This window comes from Malaclemys terrapin, chromosome 1, assembly GCF_027887155.1.
Source record: "Malaclemys terrapin pileata isolate rMalTer1 chromosome 1, rMalTer1.hap1, whole genome shotgun sequence".
NCBI classification, from domain to species: Eukaryota; Metazoa; Chordata; order Testudines; family Emydidae; genus Malaclemys; species Malaclemys terrapin.
The window spans coordinates 128193799-128210160 of NC_071505.1; the positions used below are offsets into that span (position 1 = coordinate 128193799).

General features: G+C 39.7%; 1 protein-coding gene across 2 annotated transcripts in view; it reads right to left on the reverse strand.

Moving 5' to 3' along the window:
- DUSP16 (dual specificity phosphatase 16) overlaps positions 1 to 15952 on the reverse strand; it is a 100373-nt gene extending 84421 nt beyond the window's left edge. For both annotated transcript variants that reach the window (XM_054038699.1, XM_054038690.1), the window contains exon 1: positions 15269 to 15952. The gene's annotated coding sequence lies outside the window, so the exon portion shown is untranslated. The remainder of the gene's footprint in view (positions 1 to 15268) is intronic.
- Between the last annotated feature and the right edge of the window lie 410 nt (positions 15953 to 16362).

The following is a 16362-nucleotide window of genomic DNA, read 5'->3' on the forward strand; positions in this document are numbered from 1 at the left end:
CTAGTAATATAAGCTACCCAATTTCAAAGCCATTGTCTCATGACCTGTTTGTAACTTGCAGTATAGGCAGAACCTTACCTGGGGCTCCTGCATGACAGCTTGGTTAGGGATTTTAGCACATCTTCATTACAAATATAGTTGTGTAACCGGGGCCTTGACTCTCCTTTTTTAGTAGCATGGGCTGTTCAATATATTTTCTTTATTCTTTCACCACTGCCAGACTATGCACATCTATTCACCCTGCAGTAGAATCTCCTTTCTAATTAATGGAATGTCAGGGTCTACTAGGTAAAGCAATTTCCACTAGAGGAGGGCTTCTTGGTCAGGGGTCCCTAATATCAAATGCATTAAACACCACAAATAAAGATGGAGCTATTCTGGTGACAGTGCAGTACAATTCCATTTTGAATGTATGAGGTTGGGAAGAGATTCAGAAGTCAAAAGTTAGGAAATTAAAATCCTTAGTCTCAGCATGGAAGCTACTTAAACAAACAATAAGCGTTACAGAAGGTGTGCATACCACATAACAAGGAAAGGAAGCAGGAAGGCAAGGGGGGGGGACATTATGGTTAAATGGCAACATCCAAGAGGTTATTCATGACAAATGAGTATGCCTCAGAAAATGGAAATCCAAACCCAGTGGAGCAAATAGAAAGGAGCATAATTAAACCACAGTAGGTGAAATGGAAGTGTAGGAGACCAAAAAGTTAAAGTTATAAAAACCACTAGCATGAAATTCTTTAAGTATACAAAGATTAGAGAATTAACAGTTGCACTGGATCACAAAGGGACAGTTAAGCTTTCCCACACAGGATACTGGGAAAATTCTTTCCTGAAAATAGTAGGCCCAAGGTAGGTTAGATGAGGTACTGTTAGACATCAATGTGTTAAAACAAATGGATTAACTAGTAGTAAAATCACCAGATCCACAGGATCTACACCCAAGAGTTATGGGGGAACTAAAAAATGAAGCGACTGAGCTGAGAAAAATATGCACTCTCTCCTCAAAATCAGGTACTTCAGAAGGATTGGAGAGAACACGTTGTACCTATGTTTGCAAATGTACGAAAAGTAATCCCGAGAAGTAAGCCAGTGAGCCCTACTTCAGTACCAAGTGAACTGGCTGAAATAACTAAAAGTAGAACTATCGAACATTTAGAACACGATAAGACAGGAACAAATTGAAACCACTTTGGCAAAGGAAAATCATGCCCCGCTAACATATTAGATTTCGAGTACGTCAAGTGTCTATGAAAAAAACAAAAACAAACAAAAACCCCACACTATTTGATGGAATTTATTTGGACTTTCCAAAAAGTCTGACAGAGTCCCTAACAAAAGGCTATAGAGGAATCTAAATCATGAAGCAAGAAGTAAAATATCACCACAGATTAGAGACAAGACAAAGTAGTTAACTTGGCAAAAATGTTAACAGCAGGGTTAATGTTTTTGCCACATGCTTCTGTTTTAGACCAGTGTTGGTTAACATTTATTAATGACCTGGAAAAGGGGACAAACAGTGAGGTGGCAAAGTTTGCTAGTGACAAAATTTAGATTAGACAAGGCTACTGTGACGAACTTCAAAGGTTCCTAACCAAACTAGGTAAACGGGCAGCATAATACAGATTAAAGTCAATGTTTACAAAAGCAAGGTTGGAAGGAATAATTTGAATGACCAGTTTCTAAATTAGCTGTAGCTGCTCATGGAAAAGAGATCCAGGCATCATTGTGGAATTGCTCAATGAAAAAATGTCTAATCAAATGCAGCAGCATTCAAAAACCAAATGCTAAGAAAAAAAAAACCTGGAAGTATTATCTGAATTATAAATGAAATAGCCTCACCTGGAGTACTGTGTTCAGTTCTGTTTTCACACACACACACACAATTTTATAGATAGCTATAGCCAGAGACATAATATTTAATATTTTACTGTCCATCTCTGACCTTGTATTTTAATATGGTCAGAGTCTGATATGAAAAGTTATTACAAGCATGGAAAGATTTCCATATGAAGAGAGACTAAAAAGACTGGTACCATTTAGTTTGGTGAGGGGACATGTTAGAGTATACAAAACAATGGTATGGACAAGGTAAAGTCAATCACTCCTATTTACCTATTCTCAAAATGCAAGGACACAGGGAGACTGAATGAAAATGAAAAGTCAAATCAAGTCTGATTTAAAAAAAAGACTTAGTTGTCCTCTCTGGGGTTTCTTGCACATTCTTCTAAAGCATCAGGTGCTGGCCACACTCACAAATAAGATACTAGATTAGAGGGACTTGATCCAGTACACCAATTTCTGTGTTTCTACCTATGGAATCACTAACACCATTTCCTAAATGTTCCTTTGAGACCTCATATCCAAGTGCTCTCTGAATCTCAGCTCAACCCTGCTCAGCTTGTGAAATAAGAGAATGCAGCCCAAGAGGATAGGTCTGCAAGACTGTTATAAAAAAGTTTAAATAAACTAATATTAAACAGTTTCCTGTAACATGCTGTCCCTAGATCTATTTAGACTATAGTTTTACGTAGCACTCATTCAAAATATTCCAAAATGCTTTACATATGGTAAACAAAGAGAGGAAAAGCCAGTAATTTTAACTAAGGCAGTGAAACTGAAATTCATCCTCACATGAAGACTATTTGTAATATCTGTTGGGAGACCAAGAGATTTAAAATGGATTACAGAACCCTTCAGACTTTAAAGCAGCCAGTTCAATACAGTCCTGGTGTGTAGTGACCAGTAACAGTTGTCATTTTACAGCTTTTTAGATTGACTATGTGAAATGAATTTGTTGTTTCAGTCTCATTTCTAGCAGACATGTCCAATCACAAAGCCACAACTGCAACTATTGGCTGTCTCAGCAGAGAAGCAAGCATTGAATAGGTATGGAGAGGGGAAACCTTTCATGCCTTGATGGTCCCTCCAGGACAGACTAGAGACAAAGTGGGACAGACTGTCAGCTGGTGCACTGAAGTTAATACAGCCATGTTAATTTACCTCAGTTGAAGATCTTTCCCATTGATCTTTGGTCAGCAATACAAGAGCAGGCTGGTTAGAGGTCAGAACAGAGAGGGAGAGAGAATGGTTTGAGGAATATTTATTTTAACGTCTAGAGAAGTTTTATACCTTTGATATTTTGCTTATAAGGCATCGATCAATATTTTTCTGTTGTGTGTGTTTAGATTGAAGCTGTTTGGAGCAGTGACCATTTCTTATGTGTTTGTACATCACTCAGCGTGAACCCTAATATAATACTAGATTATTTAAATTTTAAAAAAATTAATAAACAACAGCAGGGTGGTCTGTGGAAGCTAACACAAGCACCATTGTGCCTGCTGTGACTAAAGGGCATCAGTCTCCTGGATTGGACATATTTTAGAAGCACTCCAGATCACTTAAAGTTTAAGTCATGTTAAAGGCAAAATTTCTATTCCATTTGAACTAACCACATACTTATGTTCTGTACAGATGTAAACATCCAAGGATAAATGGGGACAGAGGGGAAGGAGGTAAATCATGCATTCATCAGGGAATCAATTATTGAAGACTAATAGATGCACCTTACAGGGGGAATTTATAGATGATACTTCTTTACAGGTGCCTGAGAGCAAGTTATTTGTGGCCTACTGTCCTTGGGTCTTAAATAGAGGCCTCTACAGATGATGAAAAGGTAGGCTATTTTTATGGTGTAGCATTTGAAATGCAATTAATCTGTTGGTTGCCTTTCTAAGTTTTACTATTTAAAATCCATAACACAAGGCCAGAAAAAAATATAACCTTTCCCAAGAGCAATCACATATCCCAATTCCACATGCAGGATTTTGAGTGTGCCTATTATATTATGAGGATTTAAACTGAACTAGGATTACAGACTTACAAAAACAGTATGCTCTTAAAAGTAAACTCCCACTCAAAGTAAGTTAGTATTAAAGTTTTCTTACATTCTCTAGTTGGACCTGTAGTATTTGCAATACTGATCCTATCAGAAATTGAGTTTTCCTATACTTCCTAAAATATAGTTGGACTACATCTAGTGATTATCATATATTAATTGCAAAAAGCCTATGTTAAAATACTGTGCCAAAGTTGGGCTTTGGTTGTTGTTGCTGGTTTTTTTTGCGTGTGTGGGGGGGGGGATGGGGGTGGGGAAGGAGGAGAATACAACCCTACTCGATACCTACTAGCACAATGCTGCTAATCACAATGAAAATACCTGTCTTGTCACCAACCTAGAACCACACTCCCTATAGTTTAAAGGAACAAAGCCCAATTGTATTAGAACACTCTCAAAACATCCCATTTTAATAGTTTTTTTTTTTTTTTTATTAAAAGTGCACATCTCCTTTGCCCACCAGATTTCACTCTACTTTTCCTCTTTTCTTTCCCATACTAGATCATAGTGCATCTTCTCCTCCACCGTCTGTATCTTCTTTTCTGTCTTCCTCCTTATATCATGCCCTCTCTTCCTCTAAATTGTGTTCCCTACTTGTTCTTCTCCCCCCCCCCCCCCCCCCCCCATTTCATCCCCATTGTCCTAAACAGCAGCAGCAAAGTCAAACTGGCCTTATTTTCATCAGTTTCACCGCTGCCCACCTGGCTGTGGACAGCCAGGGAGGAAACTGGCAAGACAGCCATTTCCACCCACTGAAGCTTGGCAACACTCTGAGCAGTAGCAGAGGCATTGAAGCTCAGTCTGCAAACATGGTAAGATAGTACAGTACATCAAGGTATATTTGGTTTATGTTTGCAAAGTTATCTACACAACCATAATGGCTAGAAAGCTTTTTGGGGAGTGAGGGGGGGGGGGGGGGAGAGGAGGGAAATGGAGGTAAAAGAATATGGTAGCAATTTTGTTTATGTTTTTGATTTGTTGGGAGGGCGGATGTTTTGTTTTTAATTACTATAGCTTACATTCTGCAAAAGCTGATGGTATTTGATGGGGGGGGTATTTTTTAAAAATCCTACTTTCCACAGGTAAGTAAAATTTTCAAGTCCACCTGTAACATATGACAGCCAACTTCTGACAGCAATTAGAGACATTTCAAGAAGAAATAAAAGTTATTTTCTCCCATATTAATATAAGAGAGTTTTAGGAGGGATAGAACAGAAAAAGTAGAAATTTCACTAAAAATAATGGCTGGCCCTCCTGAAAAAGAGAGGTTACCAGATAGGACAAACAACACAGAACAAATCCACCAGTGCAAGAGATTTCTGACATAACTGTTCCAAAAATTTCTGTGTCCTATCCCCCTAAGCATTGTTTGTTTTCAGATATATCTCAAAACAACATTTTCTCCCACTTAAAAGATACACCAATTCACAAAGAACCTATTATACCTAAGACCCACTGACTTCAACAGGACTTGAGCACTTTGTTTAGTTAATCACAAGCTTATGTGTTTTGCTGAATCAGGGCCAGAGTCAGCACTTGTCCGTATTAAGGACAGACTCTTGCTAAGGAATTTTTAAAACCCCTCACCCAGACCCCCACAAAAATTGCTTATTTTAAATTAAAGTATTTCAGTAAACTAAGCCTTTAAAGATTTCACCCTGATTTAAAATGCCCTAAAGACCAGTTTTCTGGCAAAGCAGATGGAGTTCTGTAAGAAATCTTGGTACTCTTTAAAATTCCTAAAACAAACATTGTGTCTTTTTGAACTAGTGTTTGCTAACAAAATGTCACTATACTCAGCTATTTTTAGGTGCTGCTAAGCGATGGCCTCATAAGTGCATACAACCCCAAACAATACAACACAGAGGTTTCTTATTAGAACAAGGGTTGGAGGCTAGCTCTTAATTGTTGAGTCAGTGACCACCATCACCCCTTATATCCTTTCCTACTCTACAATATGTTAATTATAGACTGAACATGAGACTTAAAAGCCAATGGATCAAGAAATATCCTGCCTATTTTGTGCAAAATCTTGAATATTTGTGCCACAGCTGGATTAGAAAGAGGTTAGTCATTCAATAAATTTCAGAGAGAAAAAAATTCTCAAAATACTACATCCCCATCTCACCTCCTCTCAAGGTTTGAGTTAAAGGAAAGATGTGTTCTCATTTAGCAATGCAGACATTTCATACCCACCTAAATCAGATGTTGCCATACAGACTGTTTGGACAAAAATAGCTAAATATGCTTGCTTACTTCACCATTAAATAAAGCACACAAAGGACCTGCCATTAACTTTTTTGTCCCTTAACAGGCAGAGGTCATTAATAACTCATAACATTGTTAGAGACAAACAAAATACCTAAGCTTCCCCATTGCTTTTCTATAGGTTTCATCTCAACAAAAGCAGCAGGTAGAATATTACTGTGCATTTCCTCATACCAGATAGGTCACACCTGCACTGTGTTGTCAAATCACACCACATTGGTTCACAGGGTAAAAGATTTAAGGGCTACTCAAGTTTGACATAAATAAATAAATAAATAAAGCCAGCCACTGGGTTATGTTAGTTAGGCCCAAAACGTGTCTCTCTCTTAATCGGTACAATGTCACCCACCACCCCAAAGGCAATAATGTGTGTTAATTTTTTCAAAGTGCCTGCTACTCTACAGTATGAATAGCTGATCTGCCATTTGTCTTCTGCTATTCTGGATTTGATCTTTGGACTGTTATATGGAACTCACAATACATTAAGCCTCTGTGCTAAGACTGGATATCTATATTTTCTCTTAAGTGTTTTTCTCCCTTGCTCAACAGTCAGGACATCTTTAGGAGTTACATGAGAAAGGAGTAGTTTTGTTTTGTTTTTTTTTAAAATAGAGTTCATGTTATACTATTTGCTCTATACATTTTATGTGGAAGATTCCTCTAATTTTCTCCAATTTTAGTGCAACTCTTCCAATGAGGGCAATTAATGTACTGATGATTAACATCCTCCCACTACCAAAAGGAGGATTTTGGAAGGAGGGGGCACAAGTCAGATCGAACTCTTTTCTCCGAACTATTTTGGTAATCAGACAAAAGGCAGAAAGCCTTCAAAAACAGATTCCCCTGGATCATTACAAAATCCAGAACAGACAATAAACATGGTGCACTTCTCTTCAAAAATATTCAGGAAGGCATCATACTTTTTTTAACTCTGTGGTCATCACAAGGGAAGGTGATTGTTCCGAGGCAAAATTTTAAAGTTCTGGCTCTTAAGAAAAAGTGACAAGGCAGCACAATGACTAAGCAGGTTTAACTATATAATTGACAATATGTGGGTGACACAATGAAGTGAGGTGATATTTCTGGGACGTGAAAGGAAGCATAAATAGGTGTTGCTTAACCACCCCTTCTGGTCTGGCTCCTCTTTAAATAAGAAAGCAAACATTAAGCCTAGAAGAACAAAATCCAACACGAATGGAAGCTATTGGATTGACAGTTCTACAGGAAGTCAGGCAAGTTCTTAAATATCAATTGAGATGATTAAATTTAGCTGTTCTATAAATTTTGGCCCTGATGTACTTTGTCATTTTAAAATATTTTTAACACGAATACAGACGCCCCTGACTTACGCAATCGTCCCGTTCCGGAAAGCCTTGCGTAACTCGAATTTTGCATAAGTCGGAAACGTATACCTGTATGTTACGCAATAAGTTTCCTCAACTCGAAAATCCTATTTCTGGCTTATGGAACTTTTTCCATAAGTGCAAATTTGTGTAAGTCAGGTCTTGCGTAACCCGGGGAGCGTCTGTAATAGGAGAATACTAGGATACTGTTGTTTTGCTGGCCAGGCTCTTTTGCTCTGGGAAGTTTCTATTCCTAATTTACTTGTCTATTGGTTGCTGTGTTATGGTCTAAGCGGGGTAAGGCAGAGACGTGAACCAAACATCAACTTTTAAATCAAATGTAGCTGCAGCTAGTTTTTCTTTTAGCAATTGGTTACATTGAATTCAAAGGTGGAAGGAGAATGACTAAAGTATCATTAAGCCCATACATCTACTTTTTATAGAATTATTTCTCGTTAACGGATGTGTCTTTATAAAATTTGAATTAGAGTGCAATTTAGATTTTACGTAGTACCTTTCATATATTCCAAATAGCATTACAGTCATAAACTGGAAATTGGTAGCATGGTTGATGTTTAGGGAAATACTGAAGTCGTAACATACTCTTAAACAGTTCTCACACACAGCCTTCAGAATTAGAACCTATTTCAATGGGAAAGAGAGCAAGTTAGTTAGAACAGTAAGATTTATCCTAGACTGTTAGAATATATTAGGGGGCTCATCAGCTTCTTACTTACAGACACCCAGAGTCATTCAGGACCTTAACATCTTATCTGAAATGTGGCACTAAACTTGCCCCCAACCCTACATCTCTCCCCCATGCATATTACACTGCACTATCTTCATTGGCCTGAAACCCAAATCCTGGCATGAGACAGGAGCCTTTCAAACCAGGAGTGAATTATACAGATCAGTCCAAAAACAAAAAACTATTAGCAATAGGATGTTGTTTCATATTCCAGTAATTAATAGGGATTTAGCCTTAAACAAGCCTTACTATAAAACTAAGGAAAAGAGAAAAAAAATTAAGGACAGAATCTAATTTATCAGGAGTAAAGGGGGGGGGGGGGGAGAAGTTGCCTACAAATTCTCTCCTATTTTGAGAGCAACATCTATGCTATCCATGCAGAGCCAAAGCCTTCTGAATACATACTAGTCATTCAAACCCAAGAATGTGTGCATAAAAGGAATTTCATTCAATTAGTCTCTGTTGTCCTCTTCATTTTATGCTCTCTGCAAAAGTTCTCAGTCACATGTTGCTACCATTTAGTACTCAGGTCAATCTTTTTGCCTCCCATCACCACTAAATACTATCAGACATTGAAGACAAATATTCAAGGGCGTTTAAATGAAAGACTGTATGTGCGGTAACCCATTAATCTATAATTTAGTCACTAAACAGCCCCATTTCACTCACAGAGCAAAATTAAGTACAGCACAATGAAACTAATTATCAATTGTTTGATTTCAACATTAAGAGACCTTGTCCAGTAGTTTAGGGCTGAAATTTGACCTAACTTAAAATAGTTAGACATTCTCCATAAAACTATTTCATATTCTAATTTTTGTAGGTTATCATTCAATATTTTAAATGAGATTTATCATAATAAATCAACAGGATGTATTTTATATTATTTTATCTAAAATAAATTAAAACTTATGTGAGAGGAGATGGAACACAAAACAGATCAATAAAAAGAACAGGAGTACTTGTGGCACCTTAGAGACTAACAAATTTATTAGAGCATAAGCTTTTGTGGGCTACAGCCCACTTCGTCGGATGCATGAAAGCTTATGCTCTAATAAATTTGTTAGTCTCTAAGGTGCCACAAGTACTCCTGTTCTTTTTGCGGATACAGACTAACACGGCTGCTACTCTGAAACAGATCAATATTTGTTACATGTAAAAAGAAAACTGAGAAAGTCTTACCTTAAACATGAAATATTATAAACAAAAGGGTGTGAAAACACATTTGAAAGGTTCTGTGTGTAGGGGGTTTAGTCAAGTCACTGAGAATGGGTAGTTATAATTTTGATGAGCCTATCTGTTATATAACTATTCTAATATTGTGACAGAAAAGAAGTGTTTAAAAAGTTTGCTGAAGGTGCATGGCTCATGTTGTGTCAAATAAAGGTATAGATTTAACTAAGGATTTCCTCAGCTAAAGCACTCTGTTCACCAATTGATTTGGCATATTTATGGACCATAAATGCTATAGCTAATGATTCAGTTGGTTCACACAGTGCAAGAGAAGATAAATCAGAAGAACTGCAGTGTGTGGGACTGGGAAGATGAAGGAAAGGTAACAAGGCTAAGAAAGGATCATTCTGCCTACCTCACTGCACCTCAGAAGTTTAAAAAGATACAACCACACAGTGCAGTGTCATAGCAAACCTTCTAGCACCAATGGCAACTTTCTTTCGCTCTCTTCCCTGCTTCTCTAGCCTGCCCAATTATTTCCACTTAGTTTCTAAATTGCAGGAGCATTTCATAGGGACACAAAATGGAAAGAAGCCAATCTTCTCAGAGCCAATTCTGAGTAGGTCAGTCTTGGCTCAGTAGCAGACTACAGAGTGCAGCAGGAGACGCAAGGCCTTGCCCCCCTCTCCTTCCCTCCCCTAGATGCCGACTTGCTTCTGGCATTGAGGAAAAATAACTTACTGGTGGCCAACAAGGTCACCACTAGAGATGCCAGCAGCTGCCAGCAAGCCAGATCCCTAAGCAAACTCAGAGATGCTCTGACTAAACTACAGAAATTTAAGAAGGACACAGAGCCAAACTTTCCCTTAAAATACATGTTTATTTTTCTTCAGACGTTAAAGGAAAGTACTAGAGAGCCCAGAAGACCGAAAACATCTATTCAGAGGTACAGCAAGGTCAGCAGTAGTGGGAACATTCCTAGCCCAGCAATGTGCTTCAACTCAGAACCATCTCTAGTAGTGAAGGCAGTTCAGATTCCAGGCCTGTTTTTCCACTCTATTGCATCTGGTAACTTTCCTGAAATTAATGGAGCTACACTATTATATAACTGATGTAACAGAATAGAGGATTTGGTTCTCCAAGTATTTACTAGAAACATGACAAAGACCCCTCACTCACACTTCATCCACCTCAGGGAGATGGCAATGACTTCCAATCATTACTGTGCTCAGCTGGGTTGAAACCAGAGCCGGACACAAGAGGCTTTATATCAGAGTGTCAACCAACAGCCACATCTTTTGACCCCAACTTTTATTCATGCAGAACTTACACACCAACAATTAATAGTCATGTAAAATGAATTTGCCATTTCCTGATGATCAGTTTACTCAGAGTATTTCTCTTCATAGAACTCATGAAATGCAAAGACACTTGATGATATATGCATAAGCCACACAAGCAACTCTCTATCTCAAACATATTAAATGCACTCCAGAAGTCTTGGGGGGGGGGGGGAGTGGGGGGAGAAAATGATCTTCTACTCTAACATACAGAGACGTGCTACTTCCCACACAAACTTGTAGAAAACCAGGGCATTATTATATTTTTTAAATAACCACACATGGCCAGGCAACACTCAACAAAATAGCCACAAGGACTCAGATTTAAAAAAAAAAAAAAAAAAAAAAATCGAGACAGACGCAAGCTAGATTATACTCTTGGAATCGGCACACAAAGGGGCCCCTCTATACACAATCCATGTGGCTCATGGGACAGAACCCAGGTTTTTTCACTGTGAAGTAGGGGAGAGTATGTGCAAATTCTGACCCCCCCAACCCACTGGTCAAACTCCTCCAGTAGAAGAATACAGAGGGAATTCAGATACTCTCCTACATGGAATTTTCTGGTTCCTATATGGGCATTTTCACAAAGGCATCTGATCTGGCCCAATCTCATTGTTGGACAAGATGTTTCTCAGTTTATTGTTATTTTTTTAAGTAGTCGGCGTGAATTATTTGGCGGGGGGGGGGGGGGGGGACGGAAAGAGAGAGAGAGTGTTATGTTCGGTATCCCCTCTTAGAAGAGAAAGCTGCTGGTCTGACCTACCTTAAAATCAAAAGGTGCACTGACAGCCTGGGACTTATGACTTAAAAGGTGACTGCCACCCTCTGCCAGGAACGGTCTCCCTCAGAAATGCACTTATTTTAGCTTGCCTTACCTCATTTATCTCTGCTCTGGGGCTAGTTGCTCCCTTGGTTATATGATTTTAAGATACAACAACAAGATACTAATAAACCAAGCCACACAAGTTAGTAACTAAGGAAGATAACTCTGAACCAGTACAGCTAGTGTGATTTGGTTCGCCCTAGCAACTCCATGGTCTGTCATGTGATTTGTCCACTTGAGATGGTCAGCATTCAGGACAATGCCTATGATTTCCTACTTGTTAGTACAGCACCAGGCAATAATGGAGTGAAAACTGGCCTCCCCAGCCTCAGTTTCCTTGTGAGCACCACTGAACGCTAGTTAGGCAATCACTAATTAACCACTCTTCTCAAAATGCAGCATGGGGATGCATGGGACTGAGTACAGACAGAGAAATAATGTAACAGAATACCCTAATGGTGCAATGAGCTGTGCCTGTGCAGAATCTCAAGTCCTAGAGCTCATTTCAGGATCAGAACCTAGGGAGGCAAATGATCCATTTATTTTGCCATTTGGTAGGATTTACATGAAACCTGAGGTAGGGAAGCCAGTTCTCTTCTTCAGCCTGAGGTGAAAGGTACTGGCCAGTCACCACAGCCACAATTTTTAAGTGCAGGTCAGTATTGTGCCTTATAGCGGTAAACAACAACATTTCACTTGTCCACATCAGGTTTTTGTTTGCTTGGCAACAGGATTTTGCCTCACCTGCAGGTACAGGAGCCTGAAAATTAGCTGGAATTAGTTTATCAGCTGGACAATACATTTGAGACATAATAAGGTTTCCAGAGATCCTATAGGGACCCTAAATTAGCCCTCCAAAGCCTTAGTGAGCTGAATTATTTAAATTGGTCTCAGATAGAAAGAGGAACATATTCTGCTCTTGGTTATACCAGTATAAATCCAGTAACTTTATTTGGCTCTGTTCACCCTGCGTACCGCCAGCTTCTGCTGGAAGAAACTGAAGCTTAGGACTCTCATGGCAGAAAGTCTGTTTGGTGCTGGAGTTTGCAATTGCATATGGCAGCTATCACCATAACTCCACCCTTCTACCAAGGTCAAATGCCCCTGCTAGGATAGCCATCCCCACTGGAACAAGAGTGTGCACTTTACACAATCAAAGATGAATCAAGCCCATTTACTTCCATAGTTACTCTGGTGCAACTGTGGACTGATTTTGTCCCAGTACTTCCATTTAGAAACATAAAACTGGACCATCAGAGTCAAAGATATTTATTTTGAGTAAAAAAAAAAAAAAAAACCACCTGATCTAGATAAGGAATAAAGTACATTGGATTTTTAGAACACTTGAACAGTCTTTTTAGACATTAGCACATTTAATATTAACTCCGCCCTCCAGAATCCTGCTGCTGTCACCTAGAACTTACACTTCCTTCTCCATTACTTCTGCTGTATTTAAGAAAACACACACACTATCAGGATATGTGCAAGCATGACTGTAATAGGAAGCTTACTACAGAGAATATATTAAACCTCTTGCAAATTTCTATTTTTGTATGGAATGTCTGCTAACACCAGCAAGCATATCTGGTCATTGTATGAACTCTTTGGGAATAGCATATTCTTTAACATTTTCTCCAGTTTCCAGAAGCTGAAGCAAAAAAAAAAAAAAAAAAAAAAAAAAAAAAAAAAAGGAGGGGAAGTTCCTCCTCCTACCCACCACCAAAAAAACCCTATATGCTTTTTAAACATACAAACTTCCCTCATATTTCATCTCAGGAATAGGCTTGTGAATGCTCCAATTTCAAGTGAGCCAGCAAGGTGAACACCACACAAAGAAATTAATCCTTAACATTTCTCCACCCTCCCTAAAAATACACCCATTTCAAATCCAACGCCTCTTGTGCAGTTGTGATTTCATAAGTTCTGTGTCCACCGAACCACATACTGCCAGGAACAGAAACACATTCTAAAAGCAAGATCACACACACTCAAAATCAGAGAGAACCTGAAAACACATCTTTTCAGCGAGAAACAGCTTAAAATGCCTCCAGCAAGTTTAGAGTGTGCGTATATATTTATGTTATAATGGATATACACCGAATGTTTGAGCAAAAATTAGCCATAGCCAAAGCAGTAAAATGTACTAGTGATGCCTCTTTCATCTGGCGGGAGAAGGAAGATGAAGAGAAAGAGAGGGACAAGAGAATACATGTATAATCAATTTGAACTGCTTAGTGCCCTTCATCTTAGATGTAATTTACTAGTGTTGAACACTGAAAACACCACTGCTGGTCAGGTTATGCAATCGACTTGTCACATACACCTTATTCAGCACATGTTGATGTGTGGAGGTGTTTCCTTCTCCAATGGTTTCTTAAAACATTCAGAAAGTGATTCCAGGGAGGGTTTGAAGTAATATAAAACACTAATCAAGCTCTTTTCAAAATCACTATATTTAAAATGGAATCAAGCTAACGTTTCACAGGTAACTTTTTTTTTTTTTAAAGATTCTACGTCAACCCTCCATTTTGTTGGCTTGCTTAGTTAAAATATTTAGTAAAGTTCAAGGCAGTACTTTCACTCATTTTTAAAGTTTTGGATAGTAACATAAAATGAGATTGTTTTTAAAAACAATAATTGTTTTAAATAATTAAAAACATTTGAAATCATGAATTCAAATTACTGTTTACTAAATTTGAAAGGGGGGGGGGGGGGGGAGTCAGAAGCACTTATTGTTCCTGGAAGCAAAAACAAACAAACAAATCAAGAAATTCCCAAAACCACCCTCCAAAGGTTGTTTTATTTAATACACTTAATGTAAACAAACTACCTAATTTTTCACTTGTTTTTAAAATCATGCTTTTTCCCTCCTCACACAAAAGGAAGCCCTACTTTCTCTCTCTGTCCCTCTCCTTTAAAATCTGGGATTTAAGACAGGTGGCTATGTACTTTTTCCAAAGGTGAATTTAAAAACAAAACAAAACAAACCCCATACAACCACAAAACAGCTTGCAGTGTTTAAGAGAATCAAAAACGCACAACAGTTAGGAGCTGGTACTTTTTTAAAGCCTAAAAAGTGTCTCACACTGGCAGCTCATCTGTCCCCCCTTTCTTCCCATATGAGGTGAGGAAAGGGACTGAAGACTAGTCAGGGCCACAGAAAGAAACCTTCCAATAAAAAATGAGGGGGGAAATAAAAGGATTGTGGGGAAGATGAGGAGAGAGCATGGAACAATATCATCACCCCATCACTATTAGCAGCTTCCACCACCTTCCCTCACCCCCAATCCATTTAGCTACTATCTCCCTCTGCTCCTAGGGCCTACACACTGAAACACACACACACACACACACACACACACACACACCACCACCAAAAGAACACAAGTCAAGAAAACTACAAAGCAGAACACTGGGGAAGAGGAGCAACCCACCCCGGAGATTTTAAAGATTGCTTGCAAAGAGATCACAGATCGTATCTCCAGCCCACCCTAGAGTGGTGTCCCTATCGCACTGGAGGGAAAGAGGGGGTGACTCTTGTTTGTGGGGGGCTGCCCCTAGGAATCTGGGGAGAAAACTCCCCCAAACCCTTTTGCCAGCCCCCTCTACTTTCTTCCCAACACTCCCCCCCCCCCCCCCCGTTTGTTTCCTGGAGAAGGAAAAAAAAGTTACCACCAGCTTCTTCTCAACTGGAACTGCTGCCAGACCCAACTTTCTCTCCTTCCAGCCGCTGGGAAGCTCCAAGCTGTTCTTCTTCTTTAAAACTTTATTCTGATCTATTTAAAGGGGGGTGGGGGTGGGGAGGAGAGAGAGGAAACGTTTGGAGCTTTTCTTCCTCCCCCCCCCCCCGATGGCTTGAGAAAATGAAGGGGGGGGAGAAAAAAAAAAGCTGCGAAGGGAAAAAGAAAGTTAAAAAGGCTGAGGTTTCCAAAAGGAACCACACAATTACTAATAAATGGCTAGAACAAACAGACACAAGGAGGAGGAGGAGAGAGAGAGTTTTGCTGGTCAGTAAACTTCAAGCTGCTGGGATGAGGTCATTGGTGTAAAAATAAAGAGATGGCGTCATTTGAAACCAATCCCAGTGAATGAACTCAGCCTGGGGGAGGGGGGACAGAGGAGCAGGGTAAGGAGACAGCAGCAGCCACCTCTGGCAAAGCAGCCCCTGCTCCTCTCTCTCCCCCCACAGCAAGAGCTCCAGCCCCCAACTCTGGCTGTGTCCCCCCCTCAGCACATGCTTGAAGTGAACCGAATGCTGGTGTCACGCCAGTGCTGTCTGGCTTTTTTCTCTCGGCTTGAAAGGGGGCGGGATTCACATTTCTTCCCCTTGGACTTCTGTTTGAATACTTTGTTTCTGAGGCAGCCCCTGGGAGGAGCCTGGAGAGCTGCGATACAATGAGGCAGCTATTCAAATGAGTTGCTGCGGCTCTCCCTCCCTCTTTCCTGCCTCCTCTCCTTGCTATCTCTCCTTCCTTCTCTTACTCCTGCTCTCCTCCCCAGCCCCTGCCTTCTGCTTTCTTCTTTCCCTTTGCTTCTCCTGCCTCCTACTGCTCTATCACCTTCTCCCTGCCTCTCCTGTCTCCTTTCTCTTCTCTCTCCTGGGCTTTATCTAGCCCCTTCTCCATCCTCCTCTGTCTCCCTTTCCTGCCTTCTCCCTCACAGGCCCATTTAAACCAACCCTGCTAAGTCTCAGCTGGGCACCATGTCTACAATACGGAATTTTACTACCAGCCCCAGCCCCAATTCAACTGTACCCTTAACACAAG